Source organism: Herpailurus yagouaroundi, unplaced genomic scaffold, assembly GCF_014898765.1.
Source record: "Herpailurus yagouaroundi ecotype Mexico unplaced genomic scaffold, PumYag 198, whole genome shotgun sequence".
In the NCBI taxonomy this organism is placed as follows: Eukaryota; Metazoa; Chordata; class Mammalia; order Carnivora; family Felidae; genus Herpailurus; species Herpailurus yagouaroundi.
In genome coordinates, this window is record NW_024412429.1 from 32,937,550 (window position 1) to 32,954,326 (window position 16,777).

Genomic DNA, 16,777 nt, shown 5'->3' on the forward strand with positions numbered 1-16,777 from the left:
AAAGAAAGAAAGAAAGAAAGAAAGAAAGAAAGAAAGAAAGAAAGAAAATTTGGTGACTCCCAGGTGGCATGCAGATGTGTGACAAATGAATCTAACTGCAACACAAATATAACAACTTCAATGAAGGGAGTGAGGAAAAAGAACTGATCTTGGTAATTTTTGGAAAACACTGTTTTGACTCCATACTGTAAGGCTAACAACAAAAAGAATTGCCCATAAACACTGTCCTCCAGTTTTTAATTCACAGAACTGTGAATTCGGAATTCTGAACTGGGGCACCTGGGTAGCTCTGTTGGTTAAACATCTGACTTCGGCTCAGGTCATGATCTCACAGTTTGTGACTTTGAGCCTTGCTTCAGGCTCTGTGCTGACAGCTCAGAGCCTGGAGCCTGCTTCAGATTCTGTGTCTCCCTCTCTCTCTGCCAGTCCCCCCGCTCACGCTCTGTCTCTCTCTCTCTGCTTCAAAACTAAACATTAAAATAAATTAAAACAACAAGAATTCTGAAGCTACATTGCACAAGTAAGTACTTGAGTTATAGATAAGGAGAGCCAGGTTCCTCACTGTTAGAGAAATATGCTAACAATAGGGAAGCAGGGAAGGGTAAAAATAACGCTGTGATGTCAGATTAGAGTTGGAAATACCTATGTGAACTTATGTTGATAGACAGACAGATAGATAGATAGATAGATAGATAGATAGATAGATAAATAGATAGAACCAGATAAAATTATGGATACATGTGTATGCATGAGTTAATATGCATAGATTTCCTAGCTCTGTCCATTGAGAGGGCATAAAAGTAATGACACCCCAGTACAATGAGAAGGCGAGCATCCAGACCTTGGTCTCTAAATATAATTTTCTGATGAAAGGAACAATAGCTCCATAGTAAAATGACTGAGCTTGGAGCAACTTGTTGTAACAAGTAAAGAAGTGCTAGGAAAAAAAAAAAAAATGACATAGGAACTAACCTAAAAATATCCCCAATGGTGAAAGTAACTTAAGTATAACATAAAAAGTAAAATGAATATATATAAATCCATATTGATACAAAAATTATTTTTCATGTTTATTTTTGAGAGAGAGACAGAGACAGAGAGCACGAGCAAGGGAGGGGCAGAGAGAGGGAGACACAGAATCTGAAGCAGGCTCCAGGCTCTAAGCTGTCAGCTTAGAGCCTGACACAGGGCTCGAGCCCATGAACTGTAAGACCATGAGCCGAGCCAAAGTCAAAGCTCAACCAACTGAGCCACCCAGGTTCCCCAATATAAATAAATTCTTGAAAAAAAATAAATTTGGGAGAAGTGACAAATATTCCTTACAGAAGAAATAGAGAATCACCTCTAGAACACAACAGTAAAAGCTGTTGTCGGCAAAATATACTGATGAATGTGAAAACCAGTAGGCAAAACTTTAAGGGAAAGCTAGATATATGCACAGCCTCAAAGAAACTCTCTCCAAATATTTATTAAGTACTGTCATAATTTCAACATATGCGCATAAATTTTTAACATTTCTCCCCTCTGGAGGTGAAATTCAATCCTCCTCCTCTTACTTGTGAACTGGACTTGGTGATTCTCTTCTACTGAGTATATAATATGGAAATGGAAAAAATACCAACTTCACTTTGGAGAAACCTCACAAACATCACCTTAACCAAGTGATCGAGATTAACATCACCAGTAATAGATCCTGCTGATACCACGTATCCCATGACAAGATATGAAAAGAACACTCCACCTCCATGGTATTCCTTCCAAAAATCTACAGTCCAGTCTAATCATCAGACAAACCTAAACTGAGGCATATTCTAAAAAAATTTGACAACGTCACAACAAAAAAGGAAAGACAGAAAACTGTCACAGATCGGAGAAGACAAAGGAAACATACTGTGTATGTAAAACGTGGTATCCTGGATTGGATCCTGGAACAGAAAATGGACATTAATGAGATAAATCAATAGTTTAGTTGCTACTACTATACCAGTGTTAATTTCTTAGGTTTGACAAACGTACCATCATTAAGTTCACATTAGGAGAATCTGGGTGGGGTATATGAGGGAACTCTACTGTCTTTGCCAGTCTTCTGCAAGTCTGCAATTATTCTAAAGAATTTACTTAAAAAATGAGGAGGAGGAGAGAACATATTCTGGTTAAAGGGAGCTGCCTAAAGAGCACCTAGATGGTTCAGTCGGTGAAGCATCCAACTGTTCATTTTGGTTGAGGTCCTGATGTCAAGGTTCATGAGATAGAGCCCCAAGATTCTCTCTCCCTCTCTCTCTGGGCCTCCCTCACTTATGTTCTCTCTTTCTCTCTCAAAGTAAATAAAATAAACTTAAAAAATTCTTTTACAAGGGAACTGCCTGAGCAAAGCACAAAATAAGAAAAACCCTGGTATGTGGTTAGAGCACTGGTAGGAGGGCGGTGGGAGCAGAAAAATATGGAGTTCTTTAAGCTGGCATATTCCAAAGCATAAATTTCAATGCAGGGAAGGGCAGGGTCCAAATCAGGTAGGTCCTTATATATAAAGTGACCCATGTAATGTATTATCTAATGGGGACACTTTTGAGAATGAAATGGGGTGCTCCGCAGACAAGAGACTGGGACAACAAGCATAAACTGGGACTGTCCTAGGCAAACTAGGACATATGACCAGTCACCCTATGAATGCACCATGAGAAGGGGTTTGGACCTGATTTTGAGAGCAATGTTTTCTGTAACATGTATTTTGAAGGTCCTTACAGCCAATAAATATAAAATTCAGAAAAAACTAAGTTAAAGAAAGTTATCCTTGGGGCTCATGGGTAGCTCAGTTAGTTAAGCGTCCGACTCTTGATTTCACCTCAAGTCATGGTCTCACAGTTTGTGAATTGAAGCCCCACATTCAACTCTGCGCTGATGGTATGGGGCCTGCCTGGGACTCTCTCCCTCCCTCTATCTCTGCCCATGCTCTCTCTCTCTAAAAATAAATAAATAAGCTTAAAAAACAAAGAAAGAAAGTTATCCTTGTTACTTTGCTGAACCACATCTCAGAGCCTTTAATTTACAAATGTGTTGTGTGAATCTTCAAGAATGTATCACAATATGGGGCGCCTGGGTGGCTCGGCTCAGTCTTTTAAGTATCTGACTTCATTCAGCTCAGGTCATGATCTCCCAGTTCTTGAGTTCCAGCCCCACATTGGGCTCTGTGCTGACAGCTCAGAGCCTGGAGCCTGCTTCAGATTCTGTGTCTCCTTCTCTCTCTGCCCCTCTCTTGTTCAGGCTCTGTCTCTCTCTCTCTCTCAAAAATAAATAAACATTAAAAATTTTTTTTAAAATAAAGAATGTATCACAATATGGCTTCCCAGATGGTTCTCCACAGATGCCCCTCTCTGATTCCTTCCTCCAACCTATACAACATCCCACCTCTGCTCAGTTCAACCACTTTTATTTTTAAGGGTACATTTGGGGGCATGGGGAAAGCATGAAGCCTGAGTGATGGAGATCCCTCCTTCCAATGGTCAGTGGTGGCCTTGAGGATAATAAGGTTGAGTAAAAACTGTATATAGAGACACCAATGAGGAGGCTGCTGCAGTAGACTGAGACACAGACAGAGGGACATATCAACAAAATTTAGAGGCAAAATTAGGATTGAACTTACAGATCATCATATTATAATTGTTCATGTAAGATTTCTATGGGATGTCTATTACATCTGTGTTTAAAAGTCAGAAAAATCTGTTCTGTACTTGGCATATCACTAGGCACTTGTGTGGTTTTAGAAAACAGCAGAGGAACATGGATGGTTTTAGCAAACAGCAGAGGAATATGGATGGAGGTGCTTAAAAATAAGGAATAATGAAACAAACTCTTATTTATTAGATATTAATTTAAGCTGCTTTTTTTTACGTTTATTTATTTATTTTGGGGTGGGGGGAGAGAAAGAGGGAGAGAGAGAAAATCCCAAACAGGCTCCTTGCTATCAGCTCAGAGCCCAATGTGGGGCTCAATCTCATGAACTGTGAGATCATGACCTGAGCTGAAATCAAGAGTCAGACTCTAACTGACTGAGCCACTCAGGCACCCTAAATTGCCTTTTAATCTAGCATAGATTTCTTAGAACAGCTGTGGTTTTTCCATTTTATTATCAATCAAAAACACACTTTTACAACTCAACTTGTACCTCCCATTTGCCAACAAATTCCTTGTCTTGCTAGATTTTTCTTTTTGTATCTTTTACTTCTCTGGCTCTCCCCCAAGATCACATGGTGGTTTTTTAAAAAGTATTTTTAGTTCATGGACTATTGAATGAACAGGTAATTATTCCCTTCCATTCACTACAATTTTTCTTCCAAAGGCTAGAGATAGAACAGGGGAGAGTTCCCTATCCTATCTAGCTGAGGGTTTATTTATATTAATAAGGACACAACAAATACACTGATACAATTCCCACTCAAGGACCTCTAATGCCCTTTAAAATATTTCCAATAAGACCCAAATTCCCAAAATTACTAGCTCTCAAAAATCCAATTACAAGGTTTCACATGTAAGTAACTCCTGCAAGCGTAAAAGATTCACTTGAGAAGTGAAATGACTGCCAATTAAGTAGGCAGAATTTTTGAGCCCTACTGGGTTCAAGGACGCTGGCTGAATTTGTCTCAGTAGCAGGTAGATGTTCAGATGGGACACTCCAAATGTCAGGAACGCTTTGGGAATTCATTTTCCCTCTGTGCCTCTAAATTTCGCAGGGTTACCCACACCCTACGTATTTTTTTCATTTGAATACAAAGGGGTGACGTCTCGTAGGTTTTCAAAAGACCCGAAAGGAGTCCATTCATAACATATTTTAAAACATGAGGACTTGGAAAGAGCCCAGGAGGAGGATTCAGACAGCTGACCCTCTGTCCTGGTTCAATGGGTAAGCAGAAGCATAACCTAAGGAGGCCACCTAGCCTCAGGTTTTCCGTTGCATTTCTTCCTTCCCAAAGCTCTGGGTTCTCTCAAAGGAAACAGGAAGTTTGAAATATGCATCAGGCCTTATGAGTTCTTTCCATGATAGTTCCTTGAATGATTGAAATTCCTTTTCCTGTTCACCAACCATTTCCTAATTCTCAAGTCCAATGCACAACTTTTGGCTCTTAATTTATTTGAACTTTCTGTGACATGTGATATCATAGAGCATTTGCTCTTTTTGAAATGTTTTCCTTCATTCTCTACTTCACCTTTTCCTGGTTTACTTCCTAACTCTCTGATCACTCCTTTTCAGAGTTTTTCTTTCTCAGCTCCCCTTAAACCCAGGAGTCCATAACAGTCCATACTTAAAGTTAGTGACCTCATCTCCTCCCACAACTCCAACCAGAACTCTACTTTGAACTCCAGTTCACGTTTTCAAGTACCCGGAGGGTGCTTGAAGGGAGGCACATCTCAAAACTGGATATCACTTCCCCAGGATCTTAACTACAACCCGTCCAAAGCTAAACATAGGTAGCTTTGCTCCCCCATTCCACCACCTTCGTCCTCAAACTGCAATTACTTTATTAGCAATGTTAGATCTCAGATAACTACATCATATTCAACTCAGTTTTGCAAGTCCTGAAAATAGTAGCCCTCTCTTCCATTTTTCATATCTAATTAATTTCCAAGTCTCCCTAAATATTTCACAAAGCAGGCCTTACTGTTTCTTTCCCAGTGCATTTGCCTTAGGAAGTCCTTCAACATCTCTGCTATTGGGGACATTCTAAATTGGGGATGTGCTACTATTCCAGTAGCCTTCTAAAAGGCTGCAGTCTCTCTCTCTCTCTCTCTCTCTCTCTCTCTCTCTCTCTCTCTCTCCCTTCCTCTCTATTCTCAACGTTATTTCCTTTAAATTTCCCCCATCTCTCCAGAGTTTTCTTCATAAAATAGAATTATGAGCACATCACACTTTTGGCTTAAAATCCTTTAATAGTTTAACTCCTCATAAATACTCATCTAACACAATGTAGAGGCTTTTCATTATATAAACTCCACTTGCCTTTCCAATCTTATGCCCCTCCAGCCCATCCCCTATGCTTCATCTAAATAAAATTATACAGAGATCCCTAAAAGTTTGCACTTGCCTACTAAATCTTTATCACAGCACCTCTTCCACTATCCTGGGAAGAATCTCACTCCTTAAGTTCCTTGAGGGAAAATACTATACACCTTACTCACCTGGATATGTGCTGCTCTGGGAACAGTACCTGGCACACGGCAGGTTCTCCATGAATATTTGCTGAGTGGAAGATAATGGTGGGAAGAATTGGGGATTCTGAATGAAGTCATCTGGACCTGTGCTGCTCATAATTATTTGTGTGTTTTGACGAAGTTTCTTTGGCTTTCAGTTTCTATAATGTTCTTCCTAAATGAGGAAGTAGAGCTAGATTTTCTATAAGGACCCCTCCAGTTTTTTTTTTTTTAATACTCTATGGTTGAAACTATTGCCTATTATAGAAGTTGAAATACCTACTTTATCTGATGTCATAATGTTTTATAAAATTTTAAAAATATTGAAAAAGGGCATCTCACATAAAAATCTGAATTTCCTAGAAGTCTGCACTTGGTGCTAGCTGAATCGTGCTGTCTTTAGATGGGATGAGAGCCTTCTGTTTGGCCAGTAGTCTCACTCTATTGTCCCCTTTTCAGAGACAGAATATACGTTGTCGTTTATTAAAACACTTGCACTGTAGTTTTCTTCAGGAAAGATGTGAAATAGGAAATATTTCTTGTTCCCATTTTTCTGGTTAAAACTAGAACAATTAAAAATAACCCGAGAGACCCTTGTGTTTCTTATTGCTGTCTGACCTCACTCCCTTACGTATATACGTATGTATAATGCTAAACAACCTAGAATTTTCTCAGGGGGTACCAATTCAAAATATTCTGGTTGTGGTTTTTAGCACATTAGTGCATCTAGACCTTTCATGTCCTGAAGATCTTTTCAGAAAATAGTGAGGCCTTAATACAGGCAAAGGCCAAGTCTTTTCATCTTCTAATTAATTTGCTGAATATGTCTTTCACCAAAAGCAATCGATGCTTTTATCTAACAATTACATTACGTTTGAATATTTATCATCAGAACATTCTCTGCTCTTTTCAAACCCGTTAAAACTACTCTCTATCCTTCAGAAATTCTTAGAATGGCCTGTACGTGCTATGAAAACTTGTCTACTAAGTGGGCACACGGAGGTGACTCTTCACTTATTCTGTCATTGTTCCTGCTAGGATTGCATATTTGCGTTAGCATTTTTTAATGGATCTGTGAAAACGTTCTACTTGCAGACTAAGGACAAGATGGGCAGGACCTGATGGGGCGGGCTCAAGACCCGAGTGTAGGGAGGCCGCCATCACCCGATAAAGACAGCTGCTTCATTCCCTCACCTTGTTTATTGCAGGTTGTCTAAGGCGTTAGCCTTCCATAATTCAAGGCCTCAAAAAAAAAAAAAAAAACCCACAAAAAAACACAAAAAACAACCTCCCTTGCAATTTTCTTAGTACCCCCATTCCCAGCTTAGAGACCCAGGGGGCGTAGCAGAACGGCTGTCACTCAATCCCGCTGGCCAACGGGAAGGGAGCGAGGCCCGCCTCCTTCCCAGCGCTGTACTGCGGGCATGCGCACTGGGCGTCCCAGCGCCACCGCCCATCAGCTGAGAATCTAGCTGGGGGCTCTGGGGCCGGTGGGTGCCTGGGGCCGGCGGAGGAGGAGGAGAAAGCCGAGGAGGCTGGGGTAAGAGGAACCTGGGGAGGGGTTGGTCCCTGGCCCGCAGCCCCAGAGGCGCGAACTCCCGGCGGCTGCCGCGCCTCCTTGTTTGTGAGCGTGGTCAGGTGGCCGCCGCCCTGCGCTTTGCAGCTGTGGTCGGGAGGCGGAAGGCGGGCGCTGCCCCAGCCCCGGAGCGCCACCGCTGCTCACGCCCCCGGTCAAGCGGGTCCCGCCGGCCTTGCCGGCTCCGCGAGCCCTGCGCCCGCAACGCCGCATCCCCGCCGCCTCCCCGGCCGCGCTGGCTCCCGCGCACCCTCGGGCGGGGCCGGCGCCGGGGCCCGCTGGGGCGGAGCTCCGGAATCCTGCTTCTGCCTGGAGCGAGCAGGACTTCGAGTGACCTCTTCCTCTTTGCAACTTACAGAGTTAGAAGACACAGTTTAAAGTTCTCTTCCCGAATACAGAGGAACTGAAAATAGATGCTGCAGTAAAGGAACCATATGCATTTATTCGGGGGCAGCTTGTAGTTGGTTTTGTTTGGCCTGAAGACGACCTAACTTTCTTTGATCTTCTCCGTACGCGTCATTAATTGGTTTACGTGAAGACCTTTAAAAACACGTAAAATATTTCAAGGTCCTCCCCGGAACCCCGGCTTCTTGTTTTTTAGGTCGTTACTTTGTAAAAATTCAGACACAGAGGAAAAAATAACATTACCTTTTTGGTCAAGTGCTTTATTTATTTGTTTTTCCTCTCAAGTTTCTTGTATTTGTTTGGCTCTTCTATACATATTTTGTTTAATTCAGATAATTGTATTTTAGCTGTAACGATATAATTTAAGACTCGAACAGAATCTGGAAGAAAATGATGATGAAGTGCTGTGCTGTTGAGTAATGTTGCAGGTGGACGTTTCTTCTGGGGGCAGCCTCAGCCTCATGCGGGCAGAGACTTCTAGCAGGTGTTCAGCAGTGTCTTGTGATGTGGACGCCCTCTGCTTTTCAGGCCGCCTTGAGAAGTTCGTCTCAGACTGTGACTAATTAAGAATTAGGCTCTAGTTTCAAACTTTCTGTAGAAGTTAATATAATACCATTGTAACCCATTAATGATTGCATCATTTTTCTTAAGCTTTTTACTTGTGCTTCTCCCGATAACGCAGTTGTATCTACTTTTGGTTTGTGCTGCTCCCGATAAAACAGTTATGTATAGTTTTGGTTAGGATACCAAACTTTAGTTCGGTGCTGGGGGTGGAAAAATAAATTATATGAAACATTTGCAGGAAGTCTGAGTAAAGCTTGCCACGATTCCATTTAATTTGAAAGTTTAGTGTATGAGAAGGGTGAAAAGTAATCCTTGGTATTGTGAATGAAGCCGAATAGTATAATAGTGCAACGGACAGAGATGCTGAGCTAAAATATTCGGTTAATTTGGTTTAGATAGAGAATGCTCACGGCCATAGAGTGATCACCTTCATGTTCATGGAACATCTATGCACCTGATACTGCAAATTCCACAAGGTGACAAGGTTGTCTTGTGCTTATATCCCCAAGGTAGGGACAGATAATAACACACTAACTAGATCGTTTTATTTTTTTTATTTTTTTAAAGGTTTTTTTTAAATTTTTTTTAATGTTTATTTATTTTTGAGACAGAGAGAGACAGAGCATGAATGGGGGAGGGTCAGAGAGAGAGGGAGACACAGAATCTGAAGCAGGCTCCAGGCTCTGAGCTGTCGGCACAGAGCCCGACGCGGGGCTCGAACCCACAGACAGTGAGATCATGACCTGAGCCAAAGTCGGATGCTTAACCGACTGAGCCACCCAGGCGCCCCTAACTAGATCGTTTTAAATGACGATTAGCACCACGATAAAGGAAATTAGATAAACAGAAAGTGGCAAGAGTGGTGACTTCTCACTTTAGATCCGAATAGTCAGCAAAGACTTTTCTAGCATGCGATGAGACCTTGCTGGAGTAAAAGAGCCAGTCATGTGGAGATCACGGGAAGAGCCTTCTAGGGATAGAAAACGCCACTCCTCAAAGGCCCTAAGGCCTTTGTGTACAGTAAGCCTACTGTACATTTAGGATCTAAAAGAAGACACTGGAATTTAATATCTTAGAATTGGTATTATTTATCCTCAGACTAGGTATGTGTTCTTTTAGGAAATAGGTACATTTATTCATTCAGTCTACAGATATTTATTAAGCACCTCTTACATAACCAGGTAGCGAGACTAGAGTAGCTCACAAAAAATACACAGCCTTGCCCCTCTGGGAACGTATATTTTGGGCGCAAGGGGTGGAGGGAAGTCCAGTGTTTTATGCTCGTACTTCCACTTCAAAAAGTGAAACTATTTCTATAGCTCCGTTTGTGTTCGATTTATAGAGCATGAGATGTATGCTTAATAGGAATCTAGGATTCTGCAATGTGTCCGGTATTACCTGGGGGAAGTGTTTGACAATTACAATTTCACAATTCCCTTTGTTCTTTTATTTGTGCTCTCCAGAAAGTCTTGAGAATATCCTCATTATGAGTATTGCACTTTGATCCTCTCTTTCCTTCTTTCCCTTTATAGTGTTTATATGTTTTCATAGAAAAGTAATTGCTGAGATGTCTACATGATCACTATTCAATAGAACTTTATGCTGTGGTAGAATGTTCTATATTTCTACAGTGGTTGTTATAAGCTACTAGCCTCACATGTTATACTTGAGGACTTGATAGAGCAGGTATAGATAATGAGTTATTGTTATTCTGAGCAATAAAACTGGGAATTGATTGTTCTTTCAAAAATATTCATCAACAGTGCTTTAGTGCTTGTTAACTCCAGCCAGGTGCTGGAGACTGAAGTAGACAGCAGCTATCAGAATAACGTGGTTGATTCCAGGCCAAAATGCAATGATCATAAGCTTTTGATGTCAATTTATAGTTAGCTATAATTATAGTCCATCTATCTGTATATATGTTTTTGCAGTAAAGTCATTTGGCTCCTTTATTTCTCATGTTTTGTCATCAGAAAGACCAACCATTGTTGTCTCTTAGATATCACTATTGGCAGAATAAGAGAGAAAAGGACTGAGCTATTCATCTGTGTTACCTTGATCTACTCATATAGTCATCCCAGGTCTGTTTCCTCATCCTAAGAGTAGAGTCTGCAAAAAGGTTAATGGATTGGGCTCACCTGCCCTGAGTTTTTGTTACACAATGAAGCAATATGGTTTAGTGTTTTAAAAATATGGGCTGTAAGATGTAGTTTCAAATTTTAGCTCTTAGATTAAGCAGGTTACTTATTCTTGTTATGCTTCAATTTTTTCATGTGAAATATCAGAATTACAAGTGAACCTATCTCAGAGATTTGTTGTAAGAATCAACTGAGAAAATAAATGTAAAACAATGCTTTGGAAATACCAGTTAGCCATGGTTAATCTTGTTGAGTTTTTGTGTATCTTTCTCTTCCATCATCTGCAAATTTCTTTTCATTCTTCACTCAACACAGAGCTGAGTTAACAGTCACTGTGCCCTTTCTCTAAAGAAATTCCAGCCAATCCAGCAGCAGCAACAGCTCTTTGGATGAATGGAGCCCAGTTATCTCACCTGTAGGAACTTTCACTAATTTAGTTGCTTGAGTAAAGAGATGAGGAAAACTGGTACTGTTTGTAAATAATTGGTTAATTCTCTGAAGAGGAAAAAAAGGGGCCTTGGAAAAAACACAGAGAAGGCTTAGGTTAGGCTTGCATGAGTTTTGAGGCTTAAGGGGAATGCTATAAATCTATGTATGTTTAGGAAGGAGCCTCCCGAAGAGAGTCAATGAGAAACATTTCCTCATTCATTATGTCTGTGTTGGCTGTGAGACAGTTTTTCTAGAGATCTAGTTGATAGAGGAAAAGGAAAAAGAAAGATGTCATTGAGCCAGGAGAGAATTGCTCCTATCTATGCAGTGAAGTATTATTTGGCAGTGAAAAGGAATGATGTGTTGATCCATGCCAAAATATGGATGGACCTTGGCAACATACTAAGAGAATGAAGCCAGTCACGAGAGAGCTCATTATATGATTCTATTCATAGGAAATGTACAGAATAGACAAACCTATGAAAACATAAAGTAGATTAGTGGTTGCCTACAGCTGGAGAGGTTGCAGAGAAATGAAAAGTGACTGCTAGTAGGTGTGGGCTTTGTTTGGGGGTAATGAAATGTTCTAAAAGTGATGTGATGGCTACACAAGTTTATGCATGTTCTAAAAACACCAGTAGGCTTGGGACGCCTGGGTGGCTCAGTCACTTGAGCGTCCAACTTTGGCTCAGGTCATGATCTCACAGTTTGTGAGTTTGAGCCCGGCGTTGGGCTCTGTGCTGACAGCACAGAGTCTGGATTCTACTTCAGATTCTGTGTCTCCCTGTCTCTCTGCCCTCCCTTGCTTGGCTGTCTCTCTCTCTCTCTATCAAAAATAAGCATTAACAATTTTTTTTAATAAAAATAAAATACCAATAGAATTGCTTTTTTTTTTAAATTTTAATTCCAGTGTAGTTAACATACAGTGTTATATTAGATTCAGGTGTATGGGATTGTATACTTTAAATGGGTGAATCTTGTGGTTTTGAATTCTATCTCAAGCTCTTACTGGAAAAAAAAAAACCATGCAGAATTTAGAGATCTAATTGGTGGTTTGTGGGATGCTTGTGATACTGTTGGTTTCATTGAATCCCCAGGTCCTGTCTTCTCCTCTCTGGGCCCCAGCTCTTTAGGTGGCTGCAGGCCTAAGTGCAAAGCTATCTGCCACCTGCCGAAGCAGTTCTACCACCTGAGTTGAGATTTGGGTCTCTCTGGATGACTTGGTGAGATCCGAAGGGCCGGAATAGTTAAATTGGACCTGTGGATCAATAAAGGAGAATGAAGAGTACCTAAAAGCTCCAGGAATTCCAGGGTGGCCAGGCACGTTCCACGATGCACCAGTTTCTGACATGGAACCAGTACTGATCTACTTATCCCAAAAGTTCTACCTTGCACTTCCTGCCGGCACCGACCCTAAGAACAAGACACACATTTCCTTGTGCCCTCTTCTCCCCTGCCAGAAATCTCCAGTGCTTTCTTATTGCCATATATTCAGTCTAACCCTAGTTTCCAGCGCCCTCTTTCGTGACTTTAGTTTTGTGTGGTAGCTGTCATGGGTAGCTTTGGAACCAAAACCCTGGGGCTGAACCCCACGTCCAGCTGGTAGGTGGGTTCAATTACCTTTATCATTACTTAATCTTTGTTAGCCTCAGTTTGCTCATTGTTAAAACAAGGTTTATTTGCTACTATCTACTTTAAAGAGGAGATTTTGAAAATTAAATTAGACAATCTATGTGAAATGCTTTTCATTTCACAGATATGCAATACACATTAGGTCATTCCTCTCTTTCTATGCTGTCTCCCACTTGTCCCCACCATGAATCATCTGATCCAGGGTTGACTGGCACCCACCCCTTTCTTTGAGAAATGACACACTGAGTTTGCCCTTTGCGTATGTTCTGGGTCTACCCATCCCAGGCTTCATGTCTTTGCCTTAGTCACCCTCCATACCAGTCATGCCCAGTATCCAGATCTTCTGCTTGTGTTTTGTTAATTCTTTCTAGATAGGAGCCATAGTGAAATTTCCTTTTCCCAGCCTCTCACTTTTTTTTTTTTTTTATATGAAATTTATTGTCAAATTGGTTTCCATACAACACCCAGTGCTCATCCCAAAAGGTGCCCTCCTCAATACCCATCACCCACCCTCTCCTCCCTCCCACCCCCCATCAACCCTCAGTTTGCTCTCAGTTCTCAACAGTCTCTTATGCTTTGGCTCTCTCCCACTCTAACCTCTTTTTTTTTTTTTTTTCCTTCCCCTCCCCCATGGGTTCCTGTTGAGTTTCTCAGGATCCACATAAGAGTGAAACCATATGGTATCTGTCTTTCTCTGTATGGCTTGTTTCACTTAGCATCACACTCTCCAGTTCCATCCACGTTGCTACAAAAGGCCATATTTCATTTTTTCTCATTGCCACGTAGTATTCCATAGTGTATATAAACCACAATTTCTTTATCCATTCATCAGTTGATGGACATTTAGGCTCTTTCCATAATTTGGCTATTGTTGAGAGTGCTGCGATGAACATTGGGGTACAAGTGCCCCTATGCATCAGTACTCCTGTGTCCCTTGGATAAATTCCTAGCAGTGCTATTGCTGGGTCATAGGGTAGGTCTATTTTTAATTTTCTGAGGAACCTCCACACTGCTTTCCAGAGCGGCTGCACCAATTTGCATTCCCACCAACAGTGCAAGAGGGTTCCCGTTTCTCCACATCCTCTCCAGCATCTAGAGTCTCCTGATTTGTTCATTTTGGCCACTCTGACTGGCGTGAGGTGATATCTGAGTGTGGTTTTGATTTGTATTTCCCTGATAAGGAGCGACGCTGAACATCTTTTCATGTGCCTGTTGGCCATCTGGATGTCTTCTTTAGAGAAGTGTCTATTCATGTTTTCTGCCCATTTCTTCACTGGGTTATTTGCTTTTCGGGTGTGGAGTTTGGTGAGCTCTTTATAGATTTTGGAGACTAGCCCTTTGTCCGATATGTCATTTGCAAAGATCTTTTCCCATTCCGTTGGTTGCCTTTGCGTTTTGTTGGTTGTTTCCTTTGCTGTGCAGAAGCTTTTTATCTTCATAAGGTCCCAGTAATTCACTTTTGCTTTTAATTCCCTTGCCTTTGGGGATATGTCGAGTAAGAGATTGCTACGGCTGAGGTCAGAGAGGTCTTTTCCTGCTTTCTCCTCTAGGGTTTTGATGGTTTCCTGTCTCACATTCAGGTCCTTTATCCATTTTGAGTTTATTTTTGTGAATGGTGTGAGAAAGTGGTCTAGTTTCAACCTTCTGCATGATGCTGTCCAGTTCTCCCAGCACCATTTGTTACAGAGACTGTCTTTTTTCCATTGGATGTTCTTTCCTGCTTTGTCAAAGATGAGTTGGCCATACGTTTGTGGGTCTAGTTCTGGGGTTTCTATTCTATTCCATTGGTCTATGTGTCTGTTTTTGTGCCAATACCATGCTGTCTTGATGATGACAGCTTTGTAGTAGAGGCTAAAGTCTGGGATTGTGATGCCTCCTGCTTTGGTCTTCTTCTTCAAAATTGCTTTGGCTATTCGGGGCCTTTTGTGGTTCCATATGAATTTTAGGATTGCTTGTTCTAGTTTCGAGAAGAATGCTGGTGCAATTTTGATTGGGATTGCATTGAATGTGTAGATAGCTTTGGGTAGTATTGACATTTTGACAATATTTATTCTTCCAATCCATGAGCAGGGAATGTCTTTCCATTTCTTTAAATCTTCTTCAATTACCTTCATAAGCTTTCGATAGTTTTCAGGATACAGATCCTTTACATCTTTGGTTAGATTTATTCCTAGGTATTTTATGCTTCTTGGGGCAATTGTGAATGGGATCAGTTTCCTTATTTGTCTTTCTGTTATTTCATTGTTAGTGTATAAGAATGCAACTGATTTTTGTACATTGATTTTGTATCCTGCAACTTTGCTGAATTCATGTATCAGTTCTAGCAGACTTTTGGTGGAGTCTGTCGGATTTTCCATGTATAATATCATGTCATCTGCAAAAAGCGAAAGCTTGACTTCATCTTTGCCAATTTTGATGCCTTTGATTTCCTTTTGTTGTCTGATTGCTGATGCTAGAACTTCCAGCACTATGTTAAACAACAGCGGTGAGAGTGGGCATCCCTGTCGTGTTCCTGATCTCAGGGAAAAAGCTCTCAGTTTTTCCCCGTTGAGGATGATGTTAGCTGTGGGCTTTTCATAAATGGCTTTTATGATCTTTAAGTATGTTCCTTCTATCCCAACTTTCTCAAGGGTTTTTATTAAGAAAGGGTGCTGGATTTTGTCAAAGGCCTTTTCTGCATCGATTGACAGGATCATATGGTTTTTCTCTTTTTTTTTGTTAATGTGATGTATCACGTTGATTGATTTCCGAATGTTGAACCAGCCCTGCATCCCAGGAATGAATCCCACTTGATCATGGTGAACAATTCTTTTTATATGCCGTTGAATTCGATTTGCTAGTATCTTATTGAGAATTTTGGCATCCGTATTCATCAGGGATATTGGCCTGTAGTTCTCTTTTTTTACTGGGTCTCTGTCTGGTTTAGGAATCAAAGTAATACTGGCTTCATAGAATGAGTCTGGAAGTTTTCCTTCCCTTTCTATTTCTTGGAATAGCTTGAGAAGGATAGGTATTATCTCTGCTTTGAACGTCTGGTAGAACTCCCTTGGGAAGCCATCTGGTCCTGGACTCTTATTTGTTGGGAGATTTTTGATAACCGATTCAATTTCTTCGCTGGTGATGGGTCTGTTCAAGCTTTCTATTTCCTCCTGATTGAGTTTTGGAAGAGTGTGGGTGTTCAGGAATTTGTCCATTTCTTCCAGGTTGTCCAATTTGTTGGCATATAATTTTTCATAGTATTCCCTGATAATTGTTTGTATCTCTGAGGGATTGGTTGTAATCATTCCATTTTCATTCATGATTTTATCTATTTGGGTCATCTCCCGTTTCTTTTTGAGAAGCCTGGCTAGAGGTTTGTCAATTTTGTTTATTTTTTCAAAAAACCAACTCTTGGTTTCGTTGATCTGCTCTACAGGTTTTTTAGATTCTATATTGTTTATTTCTGCTCTGATCTTTATTATTTCTCTTCTTCTGCTGGGTTTAGGCTGCCTTTGCTGTTCTGCTTCTATTTCCTTTAGGTGTGCTGTTAGATTTTGTATTTGGGATTTTTCTTGTTTCTTGAGATAGGCCTGGATTGCAATGTATTTTCCTCTCAGGACTGCCTTCGCTGCGTCCCAAAGCGTTTGGATTGTTGTATTTTCATTTTCGTTTGTTTCCATATATTTTTTAATTTCTTCTCGAATTGCCTGGTTGACCCACTCATTCGTTAGTAGGGTGTTCTTTAACCTCCATGCTTTTGGGGGTTTTCCAGACTTTTCTCTGTGGTTGATATCAAGCTTCATAGCATTGTGGTCTGAAAGTATGCATGGTATGATTTCAATTCTTGTAAACTTATGAAGGGCTGTTTTGT

The 16,777-nt window shown here is 40.9% G+C and overlaps 1 protein-coding gene across 2 annotated transcripts in view; it reads left to right on the forward strand.

Annotated features, from left to right (window-relative positions):
• Window positions 1-7,599: 7,599 nt before the first annotated feature.
• Window positions 7,600-16,777, forward strand: part of STX7 (syntaxin 7) — a 46,146-nt gene continuing 36,968 nt past the window's right edge. For both annotated transcript variants that reach the window (XM_040449177.1, XM_040449178.1), the window contains exon 1: window positions 7,600-7,723. The gene's annotated coding sequence lies outside the window, so the exon portion shown is untranslated. The remainder of the gene's footprint in view (window positions 7,724-16,777) is intronic.